Source organism: Sus scrofa, chromosome 13 (assembly GCF_000003025.6).
Source record: "Sus scrofa isolate TJ Tabasco breed Duroc chromosome 13, Sscrofa11.1, whole genome shotgun sequence".
NCBI lineage: Eukaryota > Metazoa > Chordata > Mammalia > Artiodactyla > Suidae > Sus > Sus scrofa.
The window spans coordinates 152,516,267-152,532,809 of NC_010455.5; the positions used below are offsets into that span (position 1 = coordinate 152,516,267).

General features: G+C 35.0%; 1 long non-coding RNA gene across 1 annotated transcript in view; it reads left to right on the plus strand.

Moving 5' to 3' along the window:
* Positions 1–16,117, plus strand: part of LOC102158095 — a 64,078-nt gene extending 47,961 nt beyond the window's left edge. The window contains exon 3 of the long non-coding RNA XR_307184.2: positions 15,863–16,117. This is a non-coding gene — a long non-coding RNA (uncharacterized LOC102158095). The remainder of the gene's footprint in view (positions 1–15,862) is intronic.

Sequence of the window (16,543 nt, forward strand, 5' to 3'; positions counted from 1 at the left end):
ACAGCTCACGGCAACGCCGGATCGTTAACCCACTGAGCAAGGGCAGGGACCGAACCCGCAACCTCATGGTTCCTAGTCGGATTCGTTAACCACTGCGCCACAACGGGAACTCCAATAATTTTAAAAATGGGAAAGATCATTACATAGAAATCTGCAGAGCTCTACAATAAAAAATATTGGGAGAAATTAAAGAAACAACTAATAAGCAGAGGAATAAATGATGTTTATATATCTTTAGTCTCAGTATTTTAAAGTTTTCTATTCTGTATCAATGGCTTATAGATATGGTGCAATCCCAAAAAATTCCAACACATTTTCTTTGAAAATGACAAACTGATTATACAAGTTACATAGAAATACAAAATGCAAGTATAAACCAGTTACTCTTGATGAAAACAAATGTCAAGATTTGCTCTACCAGATATTAATATATATGGTAAAGCTATACTATTAGGAAAGTGTGGAATTAGAACAAGGATAGGCAAATGGACATATAGAAGAAAACTGACAGCTCCGAATTATGTTTGGAAGGACACTTGATTTAAGAGTAAGGGGAACATAGAGTTCCTACTATTGCACAGGGGGTTAAGAATCTGACCGCAACAGCTTAGGTTGCTGTGGAGGTGTGGGTCTGATCCTTGGCCTGGCACAGTGGGTTAAAGGATCTAGTGTTGCTGCAGCTGCAGTGTAGGTCACAGTTTGGGCTCAAATTTAATCTCTGGCCCAGAGAACTTACATATGCTGTGATTGAATTCATAAAAATAAAAAATAAAAAAATAAAAAAAAGAGTAAGGGACATTTCACAATGCAATGGAGAAAAACCATCTTTTCAATAGATGGTCCTGGTTCAAATAAATTCTATTTGTAAAAAAAAAAGAAATCATTTCACATGGTACATAAATCTCACATGTATAAATTGAGAAGCAAATCAATAAAGTTTCTAGAAATTAGGAGAATAATTCATGTCCCTATGGAAGGGAACAAAATCTTATATTGGACATATACTAACCATTAAGGAAAGATTAATAAATTGGACTACTTTATCATTAAAAACATGTTAATCAAAAGGCCCTATTAAGAAAGTGAAAAGATAAACCACAGAGTGAAAGAAGCCATTTTAAATACATCTAACAAAGAGTGCATACCAGGAATTAAAAAAAAAAAAAAAGCAACTATAGATCAATAAGAAAAATGCAACCCAGTATAAAAATAGGCAGTGATTTGAAAGGGAAGGTCACAAAAGAGAATATCCAAATGACTAAATTAACATATTAAAGGAACTCAGCCTCATTGGTGAGGGAAAAGCAGTTATGTACTACTACACAATCATCAGAATGACTAAAATTTAAAAAAAGATGGTTAGGAGTTCTGGTTGTGACTCAGCAGATTAAGAACCTGACACAGTGTCTGTGATGATGCAGGTTTGATCCCTGGCCTCACTCAGTGGGTTAGGGATCTGGCTTTGCTGTGGCCTAGGCCTGCAGGTGCCCCTCTGATTTGACCTAACCTGGAATCTTCTGCATGCCGCAGGTGGGCCCTAAAAAAAAATTAAAGAAAGAAGGAAGGAAAGAAAGAAAGAAAGAAAAAAAGACCGATAAACAACAAGGTCTTAATGTATAGCATGGGTTACTGTATTTATATTCAGTATCCTGAGATATATGTATATATGTATATGTAAATAAGACCAAATCACTTTGTGGTACAGAAGAAATTAATACGTTGTAAATCAACTACAAAAATATTTGAAAAAAGGACAGCATTACTAGGATTTGCTGAGAATGTGGAGAAGTAGGAATCCTTCTAGACTGCTGCTAGTACTAAAAATTGCTGTGACCACTTTGGAAAAAATAGTATCTCAAAGTTGATCTTTTGCACTCCTTAGTGAAATTGGATAGATATGTGAGGCAGAAAAAAATGTGTGTGTGTGTGCACCAATGGCATATAAATGGATAGTCATAGCATCATTATTCATTATAATCCTAAGTTGGAAAAACATAAATATCCACCCAGCAGTAGTGTAGATAAATAGGTGTGTGGTAGTCATACAATGAAATCCTCTATAGGAATGGGAATGAAGGGAACTAACATCATATCCAACAACAGGGATGAATTTCACCATTATGATATTGGTAGGGGGAGAGTCAGACACAAAAATGTATATGTAATTTCACTGATAAAGAATTTTATAAAACAGTCAAGACCAAACTATAGTGTTTGAAAGCAGGAAAGTGGTTTCTTTTGAGGAGATGGGAAGGCCCAGTAGTTGAGAGTGGCTGTGAAAGGGGCTTCTGCTGGGTTCTTTGTTGACTAGTGAATTAATTTTGTGATAATTGACTGAGGTGTACATTTATATTTTTTGCACTTTTTGTTATATATATTATATATCATAATACAAAACAGTTTTAAAAAGTGAAAACAAGCAGGCCACAGTCGTGGATCTTTCCTTGTGTGTGTGGTAAGTTTAGATACCTAACTGTATAAGAGATCTCCAACTAAAATACAGAGCAAAAGTGGAGTAACCAAAATCACACAATGCAATTTTATGTGTGCATACCCATGAATGTTTTAAATTTTAATGTTGCCTCCTGTTCCACAAGTCTCAATGCCAAATCAGTCTACTTTTCTCTTTTCATCAGTCTAACATTTGAACAGGCATCCTTAGAATGGCTGGTTCAAGAGGCTGCTATTGAGAAAGGAGCTGAATACAACTGCCTAGGCTTTTTAGCAGACAAGAGCACAATCAAGGCAGTTTTTCTCCTGTGCCAGCAAGACTGGCACCATGTCAGTGGCTCTAGCTCTCTATAAAGGGTCTTGAGAATAAATTTAGTCAAGGTTGTTTGTCACTAGTCTATCTGAAAACCATTGAACCATAAAAATGTTCTGCATGTTCATTACTGATCATTACAGGGGACGAGACTTTAAGACAATCAAGTGGATGAATGAACACTTCCCACTGACATTTTGTAGCACTGTCCATGAAACTATAAGTAAAAGCATCCTGGAAGCAGTTGCACAATTTTTCTATACTCTGGCTATTCGGTTATACCGGTCTGAGCATGAGACATTTGTGCTAATCATTTGTCAATTGGAAAACATACCCTTCCTGCCCCCCCCACCCCCACCCTGCGGCATGTATTACTGACAGCACATTCACAGATGTTTAGGTGGATGCAGGTTACAGGTTTTTTTCTTTTCTGTTCTTTGATCTTTTTGGCCCCTGTTAGCAAGAAATGAGCTTCTGGATGGTGAAGAGTAGTTTGTAATTTGGGAGAGATTACATGAGCCTAATTAAGATTTGAGATAAAATTCTTTGCATTCCAGTGGTAATAATAATCTAACAATGTACCTATATGCATTAAATATTTAATCCAGGTATAAAAATGAGCTTTTGGACAGTTAAAAAAATATTGAAATGGTTTATCAAAAAGGAGGGAAATTTTTTTACTTGGGAAGTTTTAGGAAATAGGATTTAGTCTCATCTACCTGGGGTATTATAAATGGAACACAGACTAGACCTGAAAATGGCTTCTTCTAAGCAGTTTAACTTATCTTTCATTGGAATGAGAACAGACAGAGGACTTTAGACAAATTTAGGGCAGTTTATTTCTGGATTTTGTTTCACCTTTTGTCATTAAAACACTGGATGAAGATGAATTTGTGACTCATAGAAAACCATTACAGCTCATTATTTTAAGCCAGTAATCTCCAAATATTCCTGATAGCAAATTTTAATTTAAATGCTTGTGAAAAAAAAAACAAAACAAACCACATTTGTCTGAGCCCCTTCTGAATCTGAATTTCCAGGGGAAGCCCTAGAAATTGTTATTCATGTAACAAACAACTCAAGAGAATGTTCAAGCACACAAGGAGACACATGATTGATAATTGAATTTTCAGATTGGGATATTAAAGATATCAAAGGAATATTAACTCTTCATCTCTGTATGAAAAAGAGATGGGATGGAAAGAGACAATTGTTCACAAAAGCCAAAGTAAATTTCAAAATTTTATTTTTTTAAAAGTTGACAATTGGTAACATATATGGTCTCTTATAGCGAGGGCCTGCATTATGTCACAAATGACTTTTTTTTTTTTTTTTTGTCTTTTGTCTTTTGTTGTTGTTGTTGTTGTTGTTGCTATTTCTTGGGCCGCTCCCGCGGCATATGGAGGTTCCCAGGCTAGGGGTTGAATCGGAGCTGTAGCCACCGGCCTATGCCAGAGCCACAGCAACTCGGGATCCGAGCCGCGTCTGCAACCTACACCACAGCTCACGGCAACGCCGGATCGTTAACCCACTGAGCAAGGGCAGGGACCGAACCCGCAACCTCATGGTTCCTAGTCGGATTCGTTAACCACTGCGCCACGACGGGAACTCCCACAAATGACTTAGAAGATTTTACAGTTTATAAAAAATAAAAATCGGGTATTTTCATCTGTTTAGTCCTCACAAAACCAGGTGATGTGTTGTTACTATGATCAATCTCAGCTGCTAAATGTCAGTGGAAGATCACAAAGGTTAAATAACGATCAAGTAATACCTCTTGCAAAGTTAAATTCCACCTCATTTTAGAATAATTCCTATTGAAATTGCTTTTCTATTTATGATTCTGCAATGAGTTAAGGTTCTGAGTGCCATGGGTTACATTTTTTCCATCAAACTCCTTTTCATGAAGTAGCCTAAAAAAACAATCCTCTTACTTATTTAAAATTTATTTTATTGTATTATAGTTTATTTGATGATGTGTTAATTTCTCTTATATGGCAAAGTGATTCACTTGTACATATGTATGCATACATTCCTTTAGTTTTTTTCGTTTTGCTTTATCATAAAATATTGAATATAGTTATCTGTGCTAAAGAGTAGGACCTTGTTGTTTATCCATTCTATATATAATAGTTTGCATTTGCTAATCCTAAACTCCTCAACTATCCCTCTCTCACACTTCCTCCCCCTTGGCAACTGCAAGTCTGTTCTCTATGTCTGTGAATCTGTTTCTGTTTTGTAAATAAGTCCATTTGTGTCATATTTTAGTTTCCACATATAAGTGATATCATGTGATATTTGTCTTTCTTTGCCTAACATACTTAGTATGATAATCTCTAGGTCCATCCATGTTGCTGCAAGTGGCACTATTTTATTCTTTTTTATGGCTGAGCCATATTACATATATATCACATCTTTGTATCCATTCATCTGCTGGTGGACATTAAATTTGCTTGCATGTCTTGGCTATTGTAAATAATGTTACTATGAACATAGGGTGCCATGTCTCTTTTTGAGTTATAGTTTTGTCCAGATACATGCTCAGGAGTGGGATTACTAGATCATATGGCCACTCTATTTTTAGTTTTTTGAGGAACCTCCATACTGTTTTCCTTAGTGGCTGCACCAATTTACAGTCCCACCAATATAGGAGGGTTCTCTTTTTTCTACACCCTCTCAAGCATTTTTTATTAGAAAAATTTTTAATGATAGCCATTCTGACCCATGTAAAGTGGCACCTCATTGTAGTTTTGATTTGCATTTCTCTAATTATTAGTGATGTTGAGCATATTTTATATGCCTGTTGGCTATCTGTTGTCTTAAAGAAAACAACCTCTTGAAATAAAAGCCTTCTATTTGAAGTGAAACACTCTCACCATGATTTTTTCTTTTATAGAAGGATTTTTTTGGAGCTGCCATTTTTATACTAGAATCTGGTGGTGGTATTATTCTGCCCAAAGTTCTCTAAGAAATTATTTTTGTCTTCCAAATAGAGTAAATATTCTTTTCTATCTTATTATTTCTTTTAAAGGGCAAAAGTATGTCCAAATTCTCTTTAGAAATTTGAAGGTAGCAACACATGACTCACACAGTAAAGCTTATCTTTCTATTAGCTGCTTGGTCACTTAGCATTAAATTCATTGCTAGAGCAGAAGCAGGATTTTAGTATAGCAAAGAAAAATAATGAAGTGCTACAGCAGACATCCTAACAGATAATTTCCCTTTTAAAAAGGAACACAAAGTAAAAATTCACCAAGTATTCAGGGAAATTCATCACCATGAAACCCAACAAAGGTGATAAGCAGAACTTAAACCCAAAGAAACAGAGTAAAAATAAAAAAATTAAAAAAGGTTGATTGATATAAGAAAAGGCAAGAGAGGGGGAATGCAAATATTTAAAAACTTGATAAAGAAAAGACAATATGTATGTTCACAGAAAAAACAAACATAATTATAAAATATTAAAATGAGACATCTAGAAATATACCAAGCAATGCATTGAAATTAAAATATATCAGGAACATCCAGTGTACCCCAGAAATACAGCAAATGGTTCAACAACAAAACCTGTTAATGTAATACACAATAGTGACATATTAAAGGATGCAAAAACCCTTTTAAATAAAACTTAAAAGCATTTTTTAGCAAACAAGGGCTAGAAAGGTTATTATCTTGATGATGGTTTTTTTTTTCACAAAAATCTATAAAAATATATTAAATGATACCAGCAGAATCCCGCTGAAAAGAGGGGCAAGAAAGAAGGCCCTTGTTAATGTAACTATTTAACAGAGCTCAGTTGGCCCCATTAAATGTAACTGGATAACCTGTAGAAGATGATTGTCACATAGACAATCCATGAGAATCAGCTGGCAAGCTTATTTGACAAGGTAGCTAGATAAAATATCAACATACAAAATAATTACTTTCCTAAGTATGAGCTTACAAACTAAGGGATACAGTATAAATTATCCAAATAAAAATAGCTAATAGTCACAATAAGAAAACAAAACCATAAAGCACCTAAGAAAAAAGCCAACAGATATGTCCAAAGAACTCAGGATTAAAATTTTAAAATATCTAAAATGTTATTTAAGGAGTGTTATTAGAAAAACTACACACATGTAGAACGAGAAAATTTTATGTGTGAGGAAATTTGTCACTTTAAATATTTCAGTTCTCATAAAGCAAATCATAGTTTATAATTTAAAGTCAAATCATTCAAAATCAATAGATTTGTTCCAGTTAACTTGGAATTTTATAAGTAAAAGTAAATGAGAAAAAGTAGCCAAGACCACATTGAGAGAAAAGCAATGGTGGACACTTGCTGTATAAAAGCATTAAAAAACTATAGTAATTAAATAGAAATTAAGTAATTATTAACTGAAAATATATGAGCAAATGGATAAATGGAGTAAAGAAAGTTAACTGTGTTCTTGCTCTCTCTGAATTTAGCATATTACAAAGGGGACATTTAGAATCACTAGGGGGAATGGGTTATTCAGTAAATAAAATAGTAAGTTCATGGGTGTTCTATAAAAGTTTTATTCAAACTCACAAAATAAATGAACAGATTAAATACATTCATGTGAAAGTAAACTATAAAAGCATTAGGTCATATGGAAAAATATGTATCTGATCTTTTAGCTGGAGAAACCCTTCTAAAATAAGTCAAGTAGCCAAAACTTATGAAGGAAAAATTGAAAATGTTGACATTACAATTAAAATTTAAATATAGCAAGAGGTACTTTGCACTATGAAGAATATTTGAAATGTAGAGAATATGAAAAGACTAATATTTGTAATATCCAAAAAACTTCATAAATTAATAAAGAGAAGATAAACTTACAGGAAAAAAATGTGGGAAACATTTGTGTAAGTAATTCATGGAAGATGAAAAAAGATCCCATTCTCAGTGGTAGTAAGTATATTCATACATTGCTTATTGGAGTGTCTATGGATTTGTGTTTATATATATATATACACATATATATTTAATATATGTAAAATACCATATATTTTTACATATTAAAGTACATGGTATTATATAAACACATATACTATTATATATTATATGTAATGTTTACACATAAATCTATGAAAAGGAGAAGGAGAGATGCAGGCTCACCTGATAATGTTGGGTACCTCAGAGGAGGAACCTGAAATTTAAGTTGGTCATCAACATTTTCTTTAATCTCACAATGTTCTTAATTTTGAGCAGGAAGAATATGTGTTACGTGTGTTTGAAATTATTTTAATCAATTTATATAAGGTATTAAAAAGGTAAAAGGAACAGTTCACATAAATATTTTTTACTAAATCCCACACTCTAGGAAACTAAGCCAGTTCATATAACAACCAAGCAATCTAACCAGTGTTCAGTTTGGGAAAAAACAATTAAAATATTTAACTAAATTATCATTGGTAAAGCACCAAAGTTCTTGTGCTTTATGTGAATGTCCAATAACACCTAAGTCTCATCCACAAGCTAACCCTCCTTTTTTTGTCCCTTACAGAATTTCTTTAGTAAATTAATGCTAATCTTCCCAAGCCACAGTGACATTTTCCAGAGTTTGTGTTTCGAAGTATGCATATTCATAGGAATAAGTTGATATAACTTCCTAAAACATTATTATCATTTGTTGAGAGTAATAAAAACAAATATTTAATTCTACTTTGGAAAGACTGTTAAAAGCATTTTTGAAAACTGAATTCATAGCCTTACTCTAAAAGACATGGGAATGATAGAATATTTGTAGCACAGAGATGCAAGAATATTCAAAATGTGCTGTTATTTAGAAATGATCAAATTATGTTAGAAAAAGGCCAAGTTTTGGTAATAGTGATGATAACACAGTCTGAAGATTTCCTGAAGATTTGTTTCTTAAAGAGAATTGATGGAGATGGAGTCTTGACATCCTTGTCATCACCTTATATAGAAAACAGACCCACAGCACAAACAGAAAGATGATGAAGTATAGTCACTTTGTCCTACACTTCAGTGGCTTACTTATTTATTTGGTAAAAAGCTTTTTACACTAGAGAGAGAAGACTTTTTCAAGGATTAGTGTAGAAGAATATTTTTTATAAGAGAAAGCTGCCACAGAGTAGTAGTATGCATAGACAAATAATATAATCAGAAGCACTTTGTCAACTGTTAATTCTATTGACACTCCTCCATACACGCAATTAGCTCAAATTTTCTTGCCAAGAAAAGAAAAGGTTTTCCTGACCTGCTTTTCTAGTCAACCTCATAACTTTTATACTTAAAAACCCAGGATTTATCTAGAATCAAAAGTTTAAGGTAAAATTTAGGTGTTTAAATTCAATTTTACTTTTATTTTTTTCTTTGTCTTTTTTTTTTTTTCTTTCCCCACTGAGCCATGATGGAAATTCCTGGTTTTATTTTTATTTATTTTATTATATATATATAATGTTTTTAATTTTCTTTCATTATAGCTGGTTTACAGTGTTCTGTCAATTTTCTACTGTACAGCATGGTGACCCAGTTACACATACATATATAGATTCTTTTTTTCTCACATTATCATGTTCCATCATAAGTGAATAGGTATAGTTCCCAGTGCTACACAGTAGGATCTATTGCTTATCCAGTCCAAAGACAATGGTCTGCATCTATTTACCCCAAATTCCCAATCCATCCCGCTCAACTAGAGACTCTCATACTAAGTGAAGTAAGTCAGAAAGAGAAAGACAAAAACCATATGATATCACTTATATCTGGAAACTAACATATGGCACAAATGAACCTTTCCACAGAAAAGAAAATCATGGACTTGGAGAACAGACTTGTAGTTTTACTTTTAAACTTTCATTAATTGGAAAACTTTTGTCCCGAATTATCTATTCATATCAGCAATGTACTTAATAGTATCCACATCAGATAACTTCTGAACCCTACATTAGAGAAGAATCATTTACTTCATGGAGAAAAACTATCTTATCTGTATCTATGAACTAGTCATAAAAATTGATATAAGCCATAAAGAAAGGCTTAACATATTTAAAAATGAAGAAATTATATAGTGAGTTAATTACTTTGAAAAAAGTAAAGGTCATGAAAGAAAATGTATGGAATTTTTTAACCAAGATTTAAGCATTATTTTTAACTACTGTTATACTAATGCTTGCCAGAGGCTAATTTTTTTAAAAAAATTTCCCCTTCAAATATTTTATTTTATTTGCCTTTTCTAGGGCCGCTCCCTCAGCACATGGAGGTTCCCAGGCTAGGGGTCTATTTGGAGCTGTAGCTGCCGGCCTACGGCCTAGGTCACAGCCACAGCAATGCAGGATCTGAGCCAGGTCTGTGACCTACACCACAGCTCAGGGCAACGCCGGATCCATAACCCACTGAGCAAGGCCAGGGATCGAACTTGCGAGCTCATGGTTCCTAGTCAGATTCGTTAACCATTGTGCCACGATGGGAACTCTATCCCTTCAAATATTTTAAACATTTTCTCTCTTGGTTCTTTTTTCTAATAGTGATACAGATTTTGTTTCGAAGACATGAAAAGCAAAGACAAATCAAACCTCTCCTAGTGTTTCTATAAACAGAGTTACTCTCAACTTTTTGGAATATTGTGTTCAGGCTTCTTTGATGAAGATTTTATGTAGTTAGGGATATAATGAATGTTTGTGCACTGTTTTGCATTAATATAATTTCATACACAGTTCATAAAATTTAAAAATCTTTGTAAAATCTTTTTGTTTATATAATTATATCAGCATTATATTTAATCATTTTCTAAAGTTGAGTATTTATGTGTCTACTTCTTTATTGGGAACTAACATGCAGTAATAAATGGTGTTGACATAAATTTTATCTTCTTTTCAGTTTCATTTCATTAAAAAGGCCTTCAAGGGGTTCCTGTCATGGCTTAGTGGTTAACGAATCCGACTAGGAACCATGAGGTTTCGGGTTCTATCCCTGGCCTTGCTCAGTGGGTTGAGGATCTGGCGTTGCCTGAGCTGTGGTGTAGGTTTCAGACATGGCTCAGATCCTGCGTTGTTGTGGCTCTGGTGTAGGCTGGCGGCCACAGCTCCAATTGGACCCCTAGCCTGGGAACCTCCATATGCCGTGGGAGCTGCCCTAGAAAAAACAAACAAACAAAAAAAAGGCCTTCAAAAGTAGGATTACTGAATCATAGGTTTTGGATTCTTTTCAAGCAACTGATAACTGGATTATTCTTCATAAAAATTGCATCGATTTAGACTATTATCATTTATGGTTTGGAGTGCCTCCCTTTAATGTACCATTTCCAGAACTGGATAGTCTTATTTTTTTAATCATTGCTTTGTAATGAATTAAAATTGATTTAGTTTGCATGTAAATGATTATGAGTGATGTTGAATATTTGTTCATAAGTTTATTAAACATTTTTTTGCTATTTTTTCAACTACTTCAACTCTGTTATTTTTCTATAACAGATAGGGTCTCTTCTTTCTTCTTCGTTGTCGTCGTCGTCGTCGTCGTCGCCTTCGTCTTCGTCTTGGTCTTGTGGAAGTTCCCAGGCCAGGGATTGGTCGAATTGGAGCTACGGCTGCTGGCCTATATCACAGCCTCAGCAAAGCCAGATCTGAGCTGTATCTGTGACCTATGCCACAGCTCACGGCAACGTCCGATCCTTAATCCACTGAGCAAGGTCAGGGATCAAACCCACGTCCTCATGGATACTAGTTGGGTTTGTTACCACTGAGCATGACAGGAACTCCCTCATTTTTATTATTTATTAATTTGTGTTGGTTCTTTATATAAAGATAATAATGATTTGTCATATTATAAAATTTTATGTTCTGATTTTAATCTCCATGTTATTGTATATGTATTGTTTACATTTCTGTAATTGACCTTTACTTTTTTCAGAGTAATTAACTCACTATATAATTTCTTCATTTTTAAATATGTTAAACCTTTATTTATGGCTTATATCAATTTTTGTGACTAGTTCATAGGTTAAAAACAAGATGGATTTTTTTTCATGAAGTAAATAAATGATTTTTTAAAATTTAGTTTAGGGTCAAGAAATGGTCTGATGTGGGTACTGATTATTAAGTACATTGGATGACTAATGTTTAATTACATTGAAAATTGTTTTATGTACTGGTATAGATTGGCATTTTTTGGAATCTTTTTTTTTTTTTTTTTTGTCTTTTGTCTTTTTGTTGTTGTTGCTATTTCTTGGGCCGCTCCCGCGGCATATGGAGGTTCCCAGGCTAGGGGTTGAATCGGAGCTGTAGCCACCGGCCTACGCCAGAGTCACAGCAACGCGGGATCCGAGCCGCGTCTGCAACCTACACCACAGCTCACGGCAACGCGGATCGTTAACCCACTGAGCAAGGGCAGGGACCGAACCCGCAACCTCATGGTTCCTAGTCGGATTCGTTAACCACTGCGCCATGGCGGGAACTCCGGAATCTTTTATTTTTAAATTTAAAATTATAAATAAAACATTTTTGATAATGTTTTCTAAAAATAGGTTAGTAGTCCAAAGCTTATGGGTAAGCAGCAATGCATATGCAATAACTGCTGTCAGCTATTTTATTTTTATTTTTTTTGTCCATTTTTAAATGAAAGCTTTTTTTTTTTTTTGGTAGTTTACAATCTGACCTCAGGCCTGTTAAAAGCACTCTTCTGAGTGAGAAGTAGCTTATTGCTTTATAAAGTCTTAAGGTAGTATTACATGCTAATAGGTTTTATCTGCTTTTGATATTAATATATCACTATTTTCAGAAATTAGAATTTTAAAAATATTCTGTTGACAAATGAACATCTTTAAAATTAAGACTCCAATACCGCTGTCCAAAGTATATGAAACATTCCAGAAGAAAGTGCTTTAAATATAATTATGCAACCTTTGACAGCAGCTAAGTGGAAATTTGTCAGCATTCAATTTATGAAGTGTCAGTGATTAGTTTTGGATGAGAGCAACATGATAGACTCTGAACTCTTAAGGTCAATAAATGTCTTAAAACAAATTTGGAGTAATTATGTTTTTGCCTTGCATGCCCCTGTTACTATAAGTGGAGATGTCAGCTTAACACACCTGAGGGTCTTGCTTGAGCTGAATGCTTATTGTAATATATAAAGGTTCCTTCAACTTTCACATGGGCTACATGAAATTTCTTTTAAAAAATAAGGACGCCTGGACTTCCCGCTGTGGCTCATTGGGTTAAGGACTAGGCATTGTCTCTGTGAGAATGCGGGTTTGATCTCTGGCCTTGCTTAGTGGGTTAAGGATCCGGCATCACCACATGTTGTGGCATAGATTGCAGATGTGGCTCAGATCCAGTGTTGCTGTGGCTCTGGTGTAGGCCTTACCTACAGCTCCGATTTGACCCCTGGCTCGGGAACTTCCGTGTGCTGCAAGTGAGGCCATAAAAAGAAAAAAAAGAAGGAAGACTGTATTTCTCCTTTTTTTCCCCACAGTATGAATGTTTTCATTTTTTAAAATTATTTTCAAGAATGATTAATCCAATTCTAGATGCGGCTCGAATCAGGCCTTGCTGTGGCTGTGGCATGGGCTGGCAGCTATAGCTCCAGTTCAACTCCTAGCCTGGGAACTTACATAGGCTACACCTGTGGCCCTAAAAAAAATAAAAATAAAAATTCAAAAGAAAATAAATGGTGCTGGGAAAACCAGACAGCCACATGTAAAAGAGTGAAATTAGACCACTCTGACACCATAAGCAAAAATAACTCAAAATGGATTAAAGATCTGAATGTAAGATCTGAAGCCATAAAACTCCTAGAGGAAAACATAGGAGGTAACCTCACTGACATCAGTCTTAGCAATGTTTTTGTGAATCTGACTTCAAAGATAAGGAAAACAAGAGCAAAAATAAACAAATGGTACTATATAGAACTAAAAACCACAGCAAAGCATAAACTATTATCAAAATGAAAGGGCAACCTATTGAATGGGAGAAGATATTTGAAAATCACACATCTGAAAAAGGGTTAAGATCCAAAATATATAAAGAACTCATAAAAAAACTCATAAACTAAAAAAAAAAATTGATTAAAAAATGAGCAAAGGGGAAGTTCTCTTGTGGTGCAGAGGGTTAAGGATCTGGCAGTTGTCACTGAAGTAGCTCAGGTTGCTGCTGTGGCTCAGGTTCAATCTCTGGCCCCGGGAACTTCCACATGCTGTGGGTGTGGCCAAAAGAAAAATGAGCAGAGAAATTGTATAGACGCTTTTCCAAAGAAGACGTATATGTGGCCAACAGCCGCTAAAAGATGTTCAACATCACTTTTATGAAATGCAAATCAAAACCACAATGTGATATCACCTCACACTTGTCAAATGGCTATAGTCAAAAAGACAAGAAATAATCATTGCTGGCAACGATGTGTAGAATAGGGAACCCTTGTACACTGTTAGCAGAAATGTAAATTGCTTCATTTACATGGAAATAGCATGGAGCTATTCCATGTCTGGGTATTTATCTGAATAAATGTAAATAATCAAGATAATAAATTTGAAAAGATAAATATCTCTCAACATTTACAACAACATTACTTAAAATTGCCAAGATAAGAAAACAATTGAAGAGTTATTGATGGATGAATGGATAAAGATGTGGTATACATACCTAATACAATACGACTCAGCAATAAAAAAAATGAAATCCTGCAATTTGCAACAACATAGATGGACCTTGAGGATATTGTGTTAAGTGAATTATGTCAAAAGACAAAAGACAAAACCTGCATGATTTCACTTATATATGGAAACTAAAAAAAAAAAAAATGTTTTTGGAGACTAGAGGTAAAGGAATCATGGTTACATAGTGGTGAAAAGTTTGGTGATACTGTCACTTGGGAGTATATGGAAAATTGTATATATATCTAATGAATTCCTTGATCTATTTAAAGACTTTTCCAGGGGTAATACTGAAAGTGTCATTGAACTTCTTGGCACTCGTGATAGATAAGCTAAAAAAGAAACTTAAAAATAAAGGAGTCAAGAATCATGTGTAAAAACAAAACTTCTTTATTCCTACTTCTCCAAATGGAACATGATTCTAAAATTAAGAAAAGGCTTCCTAATACATGTCAAATCATGTCCTTGTCAGGAAAACATGGTCTGAGGAAAAAGCCAAGGAGTTCCTGTTGTGGTGCAGTGGAAATGAATCCGACTAGTATCCATGAGTCTGTGGGTTTGATCCCTGGCCTTGCTCAGTGGATTGAGGATCCAGCGTTGCCGTGAGCTGTGGTGATAGGTTGCAGACACGACTAGGATACCGCATTGCTGTGGCTGTGGCGTAGGCCTGTTGCTGTAGCTCTGATTTGACCCCTAGCTTAGGCACTTCCGTATGCTGTGGGTGCAGCCCTAAAAAGGAAAAAAAGAAAAAAGAAAAAGCTGAGAATATGATGTATAACTTTTTTTTTAAAGACCTTAGATAGACCTAAAGGTGGTGCCTCATAGGCAGACCCTTTTAGGCAAACTAAAGCCCTTCTAAAGACCTTATGGGTGTGCCTTATAGATAGATATGAGATAATAAGGCTTCAAGATTCTTACATGTGTTGAACTACAACAGTGTTTCAGGAATACTAGATAGAGGAGCTTTTCTAGAAGGTATTTGTGGATATAACTTATGTCTAATAAGTGAATGAACACCAAAAAGTGTCATAGAAAATCCCAACAAATTTTAATTTCATGGAAGCATCATCAGCCTGGACTGAAAGGGACTGAGAGTACAAGTAGAGGAGACTTTCAGTCCCTTTCCCCTCAATTTCTGCAACAGGACACATCTTGAGAAAACTATTCAGCTGCAAACAGCTGAATTACACATAAAAGGAAAACAATTCATAGGGGAGAACCAAGAGTCATGGAGAATTATTCCTAGGGAATTGTACTGTATTTTAATTAAGCAACTGGCAATACATGTCAGGGTGGATTTTAGAATTGCTTTTAATTGGTGACTACTTTGTGCCTCCTGTTTTTCCCTTTTTTTGAATGGAATTTCTAGAGAAGTGTTTGCCCCATGCCTGTTTCCATTATTGCTGCTCGAGTTATTTGTAGAAAAGACACAGCTCTGGTCATCTATTAATACCGAACATGTCTTCTTATGTCATAGGTCTCCAGCTGGAAAGGAAGGGTGCTTAAAGAACTTTAGTTGAAGCATCTCAGTTAAGGAGCCCCATCCACTTGATTTAGATGATTCCCATGGACTTTGAGCTGTTGCTATGATGGAGTGAGACTTGATAGTCTTGATGGTGGGGATGGAGGTGGTTTGTATGTTTAAGAGATGTGAATTATAGTGGCCAGAGGGCGGACTTTAGCAGACTGTATTTCACATGTTGACAGCAAAAATAAAATCACCTATCTTTTAGGTTTTTCCTCTTTTTATTTGCGATCTCCCACAGCATACACAAATTCTTAGGCCAGGGACTGAACCCATGGTACAGCAGTGACAATGCCAGATCCTTAACTGCTAGGCCACTGGGGAACTTCTCCTTTAGGTTTTTCTTATAATGTGATGTTGACTACCTTTCTTAGAGTCTGAGTGGACCTTTAACTGTGGTAGATGTAAGTGAAGCTTTATGACTGCTGAATCTAAATAGCGAATGGTGCTAGAGCTTTTGCCTGATCTTTCTGGGAAACTTATTCTTAGAACCCTCTCATTATGCTTTAAAAAAAACCCAGGGAATCCATGAGAAATTACTGCTAAGTGTATTGGCAGATAAACCTAATAAACCAACAGCTGAGGTCCAAATCAGTAGTTAGCAACAATTTTTAGAAATGTGAATGAATGAGA